At 39.9% G+C, this 9,836-nt stretch overlaps 1 pseudogene; it reads left to right on the forward strand.

Annotated features, from left to right (window-relative positions):
• The first annotated feature begins 3,518 nt into the window (after positions 1-3,518).
• LOC130888995 (40S ribosomal protein SA-like) lies at positions 3,519-4,357 on the forward strand (annotated as a pseudogene).
• The last annotated feature ends 5,479 nt before the right edge of the window (positions 4,358-9,836 follow it).

The following is a 9,836-nucleotide window of genomic DNA, read 5'->3' on the forward strand; positions in this document are numbered from 1 at the left end:
CTCACAACTATCTGTAACTCCAGTCCCAGGCATGCAACACCTTCTTCTGGCCTAGACAGGCACCAGGCACACATGTGGTGCACAAACATACATGCAAGAAACACACACACATTTTATTCTTAAACCTGCATATCATCTACAATGCATTATCATATACATACAAATATTCAAGATAGAAATGGAAATGAAGTCTGAAGATTTCTTACCTTAAGAACCTCAGATAGATATGTAGGCTATAAATCCATAGACAATGAGACAGAGTGAGGCCATCAGAGAGGGAAAGAAGAAGAAATTTTTAAATGATAGCTTGGAACCAATCAAATCCTGGCTCTAGCATTACCTATTAACTGATATTTTTCTTTTAGATTACAAAATGTCTTCAAGACTTACTTAAGTTTACATCTATAAATTTAAATAGTGTTACTTCATTCTATGATTGATCTGTTAATAAATAAAACAGCGTAACACCATGTTTCAGATACAATGAGAAGTCATTAGTCACTACTACTATTATAGTATTATAACAACACAGTTCAGTAAATTGATCGACCATTCTTATCTATAGATAGTAGAAAAATAAAGTAATACAATTTAATAATGAGGCCAGCAAAAAAGCAGAGTTTGCTTTAAATGAATTAAACATTTTAATAATTCTTTGTATTATAGTTTTATTCCCACTATTTTTCTTTGCTTCAGAACATTTTTTAATTGTGAACATGGCTTGGAGTTCTTGCAGTCCTCAGTGAACACGATTATTACTGACCCTCTCAACTGTGGCTGATTTCAGATACAGCAGTTAAGCGACTATCTCTGCTTTGGGTCCTAATTACTGAAGATAGTGTGATAAAATACAGACTTGGTTGCTAGGATATACAGCTTTAAGGAAGCACAGACATCACCTTCTATGGCATGGTGGACATGGTTTAGTTGGCAGCTATCACAGAACCCAGCAACAAAAGAAAAACAATCAGAGACTGCTCCTGTGTGTCAAGCCAACCCAAATTTCCTTTGACACAGTGTTACTGTGAGTTTGAAGCCACGTGATAAATCACACAATGGGGATATTCAGAACCAGGTACTCAAAATAATATATAACCATCATCAAGGTCTCTTAGGAGGAGGATTACTCATAATGGAAACTTCTCTTTACAACAGATGAAGACCACTACCGACAACCACAACCAATCAAAATGTGAAACTGTAGAGCCGGATCTCAGGGGATAAATCTATAAAATAGTACTGCTTGGGGAACATTGCTTAAGGTGGTGAAGAAAGACTGTGAGAGTCAGAAGGTCAGAGTTTTCTGTAAGGCTCTGAAGCCAGAAGCTATATCCATGAAGTCTTACAAACATGACTGCCTGGACATGAGATGAACAAGGACATCAGCAACAAACTGGCTCAAGTGGGCAGGAGATAAAGCCAAAGACCCAAGAGGCCTCAGTCCCACACACAAAGGCTACTGAGCAGGAGAAATAGCCTTCCCCGAGAAAGAACACAACAGCTGGTTATCCAATACCAAATGGTCAAACCAGAAAACATAATGAACGTAACACTATACAGGAATTTTTGCAAACATGCATATACATATATGTATGTAATAACAATTATTGAAAAAAGAGGCGAGGAATTTTATAGAGAACAAGGAGGGTTATATGGAAGGGTTTGGACAGAGGAAGGGGAAAGGATAAGTATTGTAATTATAATCTCAAAAAGAAAAGAAAAAAATTAAAGAAAAGGGAACCAGGAATGTTCATCTCTGTTATTGGTATCAGGTTCCTGTTTTATGTTTACAGAAACTCACAGAATTACAAAAGAACAATTATGTCTTTAGTTGGTAACTACAGTGAAATGTTTTACCAACCTTCAAAAAGAGAGCAAGCAAAAAGATAAATATCCCACAATAAGTCGTAACATGAAAATATTCTGTTAGTATGTGTGTTTGTTAAATTTTAGCTAAATTAGAAGTCAGGTAAAAGACATAATTAAAAGTTACCAAAGAAAGCTACAAAATAGAATAAGTAAGATGAGGAACGAACGTACTCATTAAGCATAATGTAATCTGAATTTTTACACAAATTAAACATCCTGCAAAAACACTGGACTACACGGAGAGATGTTAGTATGCATGGCAATGTCTATTCCGCTTCATATTTTCAAAGAAAATTTGGACAACTCTCACTATGCTCCTGGCCCTTGGGCTGTTTTTCTTATCTTCTCTCGATTGGTCCTACGCCAATGGTTATTTTTCAAATGGGAAAGCCAAGAAGTAAAGAAAGTAACTCTTCACGACAGAAGCATCCCAACTACAATTCTTAAACTCTGAGCACCCAACATGGAGGTTCTTCTCTTCTGGAAAGAAGGAGTCCTTCGTTTTGGGAGCACAAACAGAATGACATCAGAACACACAGTTGTGTCCCACCTGTCCCCTTTCGTGTGGGTTTTGAATGGAGGATGCCTGGGATCCTCGCTGACAGAGGCGGGGTAGAAACGCCTTCTGGTCTCTCTGGTGTGGGCTGTGGTCCCCTTCACCTCTGAAGTCAGAAGAGGAGGGATGGGCTCCTTGGGTCTTTAAATAGATATTTTATTTTACCTGAAGTGGCCAAGCTGACTTCTCGAGCTTCAAAGGCCTTTTCCACCCACAGGCAACCTCAGTGTGGGTGTTTTCAACTCGGCCCTGACTAAGGGAAAGACATTGTGCCATCTAGTTCAGTTCAGAGCTAAGCAAGGTGTTCTGGTGCCCATGACAAGGTAAAACATAAATGAAAATGAAATTTTTATTCTCTTTAAATTATTTGCCAAAGCAATAGCTCTACAACTGTTACTAGAAGGTTTACCTGATTAGATTCTAACATCTCACCCAGTAAAATGCTAACCAAAATTATTCTAAACAATAACTCTAAAAATAAACTCTCGTGGATGAGTTTATGTCAAAATCACTGTGGTTCAGTCATATGTCTCTTGGGTTTAGAGTTGAAATATCTAAATGCTGGTTGAAAAGTTAAAACTGCAAAGTAACAAAGCACACATCAAAAGAGGTTTTAACAAAAGCAAAAAAAAATGGTAGCTAATTAAAATTTTACTTCAGACAGGTTTTCTGAGAACGTTCTAGACTCCAGCTTTCACCATTACCTAAGAACTATTTGGGCTAAGTTAGTCTCCTTCTAACTTCCTTTGGATCCCAGCTGAGTCTGGGTTTGAAACTCAGAGGCGGGGTCAAACGTGTAGTAAGAGTCTTGGACAGGATCTCTGAAGCTGGAAGGAAGAGTGAATGAACTAAGTCTGGCTTCTTTGTTTTTCTGTAGTTTTGAAACCAGCACAAAACATCAAAATTGCACATGTTAATGAAATGGGTGTTCCCAGTGAGGTTTCAATTCATGTGTGTATTATGTAATGGTTAAAACAGATTAAGTATACCTCCTTATATAGTTATCCTTCTGCTTTCCCACACTGCCCTGGGGCAGGTTTATAGGGCAACCTTGTTCTTTGTTCCCATCATAACTTAAAGGGAAACTCACACAATGTTCGGAGCCCTAGTTGTCCTGAAGATCATGGAGGAGGGTGTCCTGAAATTCCTTGCTGCAGGTGGCACCAAGCTGGACTTTTAGATGGAGCAGTACATCTTCAAAAGGAAAAGTGATGGTATATGCGTCATAAATCTGAAGAGGACCTGGGAGAAGCTGTTAGCTGCAGCCGGGGCTATTGCTGCCGCTGAAAACCCTGCTGATGTCAGCATCATCGCCTCCAGGAACACTGGGCAGCGAGCTGTGCTGAAGTTTGCTGAGGCTGCTGGAGCTTCTCCAATTGCTGGCCGTTTCACTCCTACCACCTTCACAAGCCAGATCCACGCAGCCTTCAGGGAGGCACGACTTCTAGCGGTGACTGATCCCAGGGCTGACCACCAGCCCCTCACAGAGGCATCTTATGTCAACTACCCCTGTTGCCCTGTGTAACACAGACTCACCTCTCCGCTACGTGGACATTGGCGTCCCGTGCAACAACAAAGGAGCTCACTCAGTAGGTCTGATGCAGTGGATGCTCGCGGGGGAAGTACTCCGCATGCGTGGCACTATCTCCCGTGAGCACCCATGGGAGGTTATGCCTGATCTTTCCTTCTACAGAGAACCGGAGGAGATTGAGAAGGAGGAGCAGGGTGCCACTGAGAAGGTTGTGACCAAAGAGGAATTTCAGCGCGAATGGACTGCTCCAACACCCAAGGTGACCGAGTGTGTAGGTGCCCTCTGTACCCATGCAGCAGATCCCTACTGCAGGCTGGAGTGCCCAGATAGCCACTGAGCCACTGTGGGACTGGGCAGCAGCTCCCACAGCAACTGAGTGGGTTGGAGCCACCACTGAGTGATCCTGAGCTCCTCCGTAGACACCTGAGCAAAGTTGGAAAAGGTGGAAGGAAAAAAAAGTTCCTACAAGCTGAAAAAAATATGTTTATCACTTCTTCATAGGGAAAATTTTCAATATCCTCCCTTCCAGCTTTGTTAGTTGTACAGTTCTGAGTGAGCATCTTTAGATGGCCATGTGAAATATCACACCAGCACGTCTCAGTCTTAATCTCGAAGTAGCTTAGCAACCGTTGGCCACTCTTTCTCCTTCTGTCTCATGCATCCTCAGCCTTCACCTTTGAGAACCACCACCTTACCCATACCTTCTTTTTTTTTTTTCCCATACCTTCTATGTGAGCAACAGTTTTAAAATTAAACATGACTGGGATCACGTGGTAATTCCCTTCTGTTTCTGCCTTAGCTCCCTAAACATCATAGTCTCCTTTTCTGTCCATATCACTGCAGATGACTGACTTTTCTTCACTTTGTAACTAAATATCATCCCAAAATACATATTTCTGTGTCAGTTAATAGACCTTTATGTTGACCCCATATTTTGGTGACTGGAAATAGTGTGTCAGAGAAAGTATCTTTCAGCAAATGACACTAGAGATACTGTGTATCCCCTGTACAAGTTGATGTCTGATGCTGGTCACTTAGCTTCCTTCAGATACTGGCAATGATTCATTCAGAAACTTTACGGCATCTGAAATATAAACAGAAGAAAGGGTCAGGCAAGGGGGTGATGTTTTTATTCTTAATAAATGTAGGAAAGTAACACTTGACAACAAATATTCAGAAATATATAAAAAGCATTCCTCAAACTTCTTGAGAGCGTTTGCCTATTTCCCAAATGTATAAGCCAAGACTGCTCATTCATTTCCTGGCTGCCCAAACCTGAATAATAACACAAAAACTATATTAATCATAACACTGTTTCGCCAACAGCTTAGGCATATTTCTAGCTAACTCTTACATCTTAAATTAACCCACTTCTATTATTTTATGTTTTACCACCGGACTCATGGTTTGTGACCTCTTGCGTCTTAGGTGGTTACATGGCATCTCTTTGACTCCACCTACTCTTTGTATATATATCTTTCAGCCTGGCTATATTCTTCCCTTCCATAAGCCAAAGCAGCTTTATTTATTAACTAATAAGAACAACACATATACAGAAGGACATCCCACATCACAAACGTCACTACTTCTCATAACCAGTGTCAAATGTAGGTACACTACTTTGTCAAAAATCTACAGGTGCTCAAGGATCTGGGACAGTGGGATTACATTGCTGTACATGCTTTAATGCTAAAATGAAGAATTTTGAATGTTTTGAATGTATCTTTGAGTAGATAACGTTTAACCTAACTTATATAGCTCATGATGCATACATATTGAAACATCACAGAACACTCTGTAGATAGTACATTTTGAGTTTCTCAAGTGTCAGTATTAAAATTAACAAATTAAGGGATGCTACATCTGGGCATTGAAGTGAAACATTTTAGATGACATTCAGCAATCTTAATTGACCTCAGCACACCAAGTCTTAGCTTAGAGGAGGGGATGGTAGTGGAGATTTTCTCTCTGTCTGCCCCTCACCGTGGGACACTGCCAGCAGCAACTTGCTGTTGTCTTCTTTAGAAACTTCTTGAATCTGGAATACATTTCAGTCATTTACCAAACATGCTCCACATGAATTATTCCAAACCATGTTTACTTACTTGGACCCAAAATCCAGAAGATAGACAAGGCACACATGGCCTCAGAAAGTGGAAAAAGCCCTCCCTGGAAGCCAACCCAGTGTGTGCAATTTCTCCTCCAAGAAGTTAAGTCCAGGTTTTAACCCTCTGGCATCAGATGTAGCCACACAACACAATATATTGAATTATGAGACTGCTTTTGCTTTTTGGTCAAAGACATGTAAATAAATGAGCAGGATCAACAAAGTTAATATAAAATGGAGATTGAGCAATGACTTCATCAAGAACAGAAGGGGACATCTATTGTTCTTTAAAGATAATGTTTCAAGCTTATTCTCCTCGAGTTGAAATATAATGATTAGAGTAGTTTCTATTGTTTTGTTTGTTTGTTGCATTTTAATCATACAATATTAATGATTTTCTAGGTTTTGAAAAAAATAATTTTATTTTTATTTGTGTATACTTGTGCATGCTTGTGTGCATGTGTGTGTGTGCATGAGTGTGTGTGTGTGTGTGTGTGTGTGTGCTCACAGAGGCCAGAGGATTATGTTGATCTCCTGCAGCTGAGGTACAGCCAGTAGTAAGCCTCCTTTACAGGTGCTGGGAATGAAACTGGGAAAGAACAGCAAGCACTCTTAACTACTGAGCCAGCTTCTTTGCCCTGGTTTTCTAGATTTAGGTTTTTTTTCTAAATTTTAAATTGTTTTATTTACTAGCGTGTGTGCGAGAGAGAGAGAGAGAGAGAGAGAGAGAGAGAGAGAGAGAAAGAGAGAGAGAGAGAGAGAGAGAGAAGTGGGGTGCAGGTATCAGTGCCACAATGCATGTGTGGAGGTCAGAAGATATGTAGAGGTCAGAGGACAACTTTTTGAAGCTGGTTCTCTCTTTCTGCCTTCATGTAGTTCTAGAAACCAAACTCAGACTTGCACCACCAGGCAACAAGCACCTTTACACGCTGCCATTTTTCTGGTCCTAACATTTTAGAGTTTTTGTTTATACTTTATTTTCCCCCTAAACATTTTCTTTTCTTTTTTCTTTTTTTTTTTTTTTTTTTTTTTTTTTTTTTTTTTTTTGGAACTGATAATAGAAAACATCCCTCCTGGGTAACAAACTGTGGTTTTTAACGTGATTTCCAAGCTCATTCAACCTGAGGTTGCAAGTGTTATACTACTAATTTATAAGACTGTTGTGCGAACTAATAATTAACATTTGCAAGATGTTCGTAGAAAAGGTGTGAGAGAGGAATTAAATCGGCTTTAACAATGGGGTCTTCAAAAGGAAACCTCACTTTCTTAGTATTTTTTTTTTAATTCTAAGTAAACTCCTGAGCCGGGCACTGTGTGGAAATTTCACAGGATTCTCGTTCTTTCAGTTGGACATTCTGCTGGCATGCTGACAATACTGTCTTCCCATTAAGGCATTTTAAATATAGGTCTCAGAGTGGAAGCATTTTCTTTAGAGTTGCATTCATTCACACCAAAGTTTCTGTTCAAAGGCAGACAATGCAAGGACATCACAGCTTTCTGGTCAGTCAGAAAATAGCCGTCTTGCTTCTTGGGGTCCCAGCTTCTTCTCAGTTTAGAACCACTCTTCCTATTTTTCAGATCATCAGTGTTGGAAATTGCTTTCTTACTTGGGAAACATCTGTAACCATAACCCTAGAAACTCCTCTCTAGAGCCTTCAGGTCAAAACAGATTATCATTTTGCTGCCCAATTTCCAGTGACTTTGTCTTTGTGATCCAACTCAGCATCATTTCTAAGGTCCATCAAGTTCTGGTCCCATGTCATTAAAGCTCCTATTGCTCATCTCAGCACTTTAGGAGTGTGACGTCCAGGCCTGTAAACAGCCGTAAATTCACCTGGCTGAATTTTCTCTGTCAGGCTTCAGCAGTCTTCATTACCTTGCAAGGGCCTCTGGTCCCTTATATGCAGAGGGTGTGGTAATACAGGGGAGTCTACCCTACCTACTTGTCACTGTGGAGAGGACAGTAGACAGCCTGAGGGGTCAAACAAAGCACCCTACACACAAGAGAGTTTCCCTACTCGCTTTCCACTCCACCCTGTCACAGAGGAAACAATATGCCCACCAACACCAACCATACATGGAGCTTTTGCTTCACACCTGTGACAGTCCCTCTTTCTGTCAAGATGAATTGTTACATTCCTGCTGCATGACAGGAACCTTTTCTCGAAAAAGGGAACAGCAAGGAGTAGACCTCGTACTCTTGCCCATGGGGAAGGGACAAAGATGTTCTTAGAACTCAGTAAGAAAACCTTGTCATTTTTAAAATTGGACCCAATACATTGCTATTCCAAGGTGAAGGTGGACATCGTGCCTCATCTTCCCTAAGGTAATAGCTGGAAATCCTATGAATTTGGCTTTGTGGCCTCTCCATACTCATAGAGACATTTTTAGTCATGTCTACCGTGACCATTTTCTCCCTTTAAGGTACAAGAGAATTGTGTAGTACTTGGATTTGGGTTAACATGGAAAGGGTCAATGGTCCAGTCACTAGAAGGACCAAAGGAGCCCAGAACTTTAAGAATGCCGTGTGCTGTGTGTGTGTGTGTGTGTGTGTGTGTGTGTGTGTGTTGTCAGTCAGGATCAGGCCTCTCCAACACTTCTTCAGTCCTATCTACCTGGGGACATACAACAGAGTGACCAAGTCAGCAAACTTCACGATGACTCTGGGTTCAGAGTTCTCAAGGTTGATTATGTCATACACAATATTTTTTTTATCAACTAATTCAGTTACACCTGAAGGAAGAAATGTGTCTTACAGGGGTTGTCTTTATAAATGCCCGCAGACAACTGGAATGCTTCTATTTTCCTTGCTCTTCACGGCTCTGTGAGTGATCTACACTAGCAAACTCCTTCGATGTGCGACACTCTCTACGCGTCTCCTACAGATACTCATGCTTCTTCAATCCTTTCTTGACCGACAAACAAAGGTATCCAACTCTCCTGACAATTTTCATACCATCTATTACATCCAACTTGGGGAAGTTTTATCCTTTAATTTTTTTTTTAATTTCTCAGAGCCTATGCATTCTGCTGATGGTGCAGTTTTTTTCATATGAAATTCAGATTCTCAATACTATGGAAAAACAACATTGGTGTATTTTGGGATGAATTTCCTAGTAACAATGGATTTAATACAAAACATTTGTCTATTGTAGCAAAGAAAAAAGCTAAAGGGAGCAATATGCATTTTGCAGATTCTGCCAAATAAGGCAATGTTTGTTTATGTTTTAGAGAAAATAAATTAATGTGTTTTGTTTACATTCACATGCATCTTTCTAGAACACATGTATACACAAAACACAGTTGTTGTGTTATTATTAATACTTTTATGAGGCCTTTTTCTGTCAGTCCATATGGCTTCATCTGAAATGATTTTACCTCTAGGCCCTAAGAATGAGTCTTGTAACCCTTTATAACTTGATGGGTATCAGACCTGGGTCACCTGAGATAAACCATTCACAGAATTGATTTCTACTGTGGACTAACACTGCTGCTATATTTTATGACTGTGTGTCTATGAATACCTAGACACATATAAGATAAACATGAAAATATTACATATGAAGCTTTATATATGGGTCAATGGGATAAATAAGTATAGTATTTCCGAAAACTTTTGACCAATTAGCTGTCCTCAAAATTAAAGGTAAAAGCCCTCATCTCCTAACTCTGACTTAGCGATGCATTCTAGGACTTTATCTGAAGCATAAACTCATCCTGAGACTTTGCCCAAAGGCCACTTTTCACTCTGCAGCAGAAAGAAAGTTCTGATC

This window comes from Chionomys nivalis, chromosome 17 (assembly GCF_950005125.1).
Source record: "Chionomys nivalis chromosome 17, mChiNiv1.1, whole genome shotgun sequence".
NCBI classification, from domain to species: Eukaryota; Metazoa; Chordata; class Mammalia; order Rodentia; family Cricetidae; genus Chionomys; species Chionomys nivalis.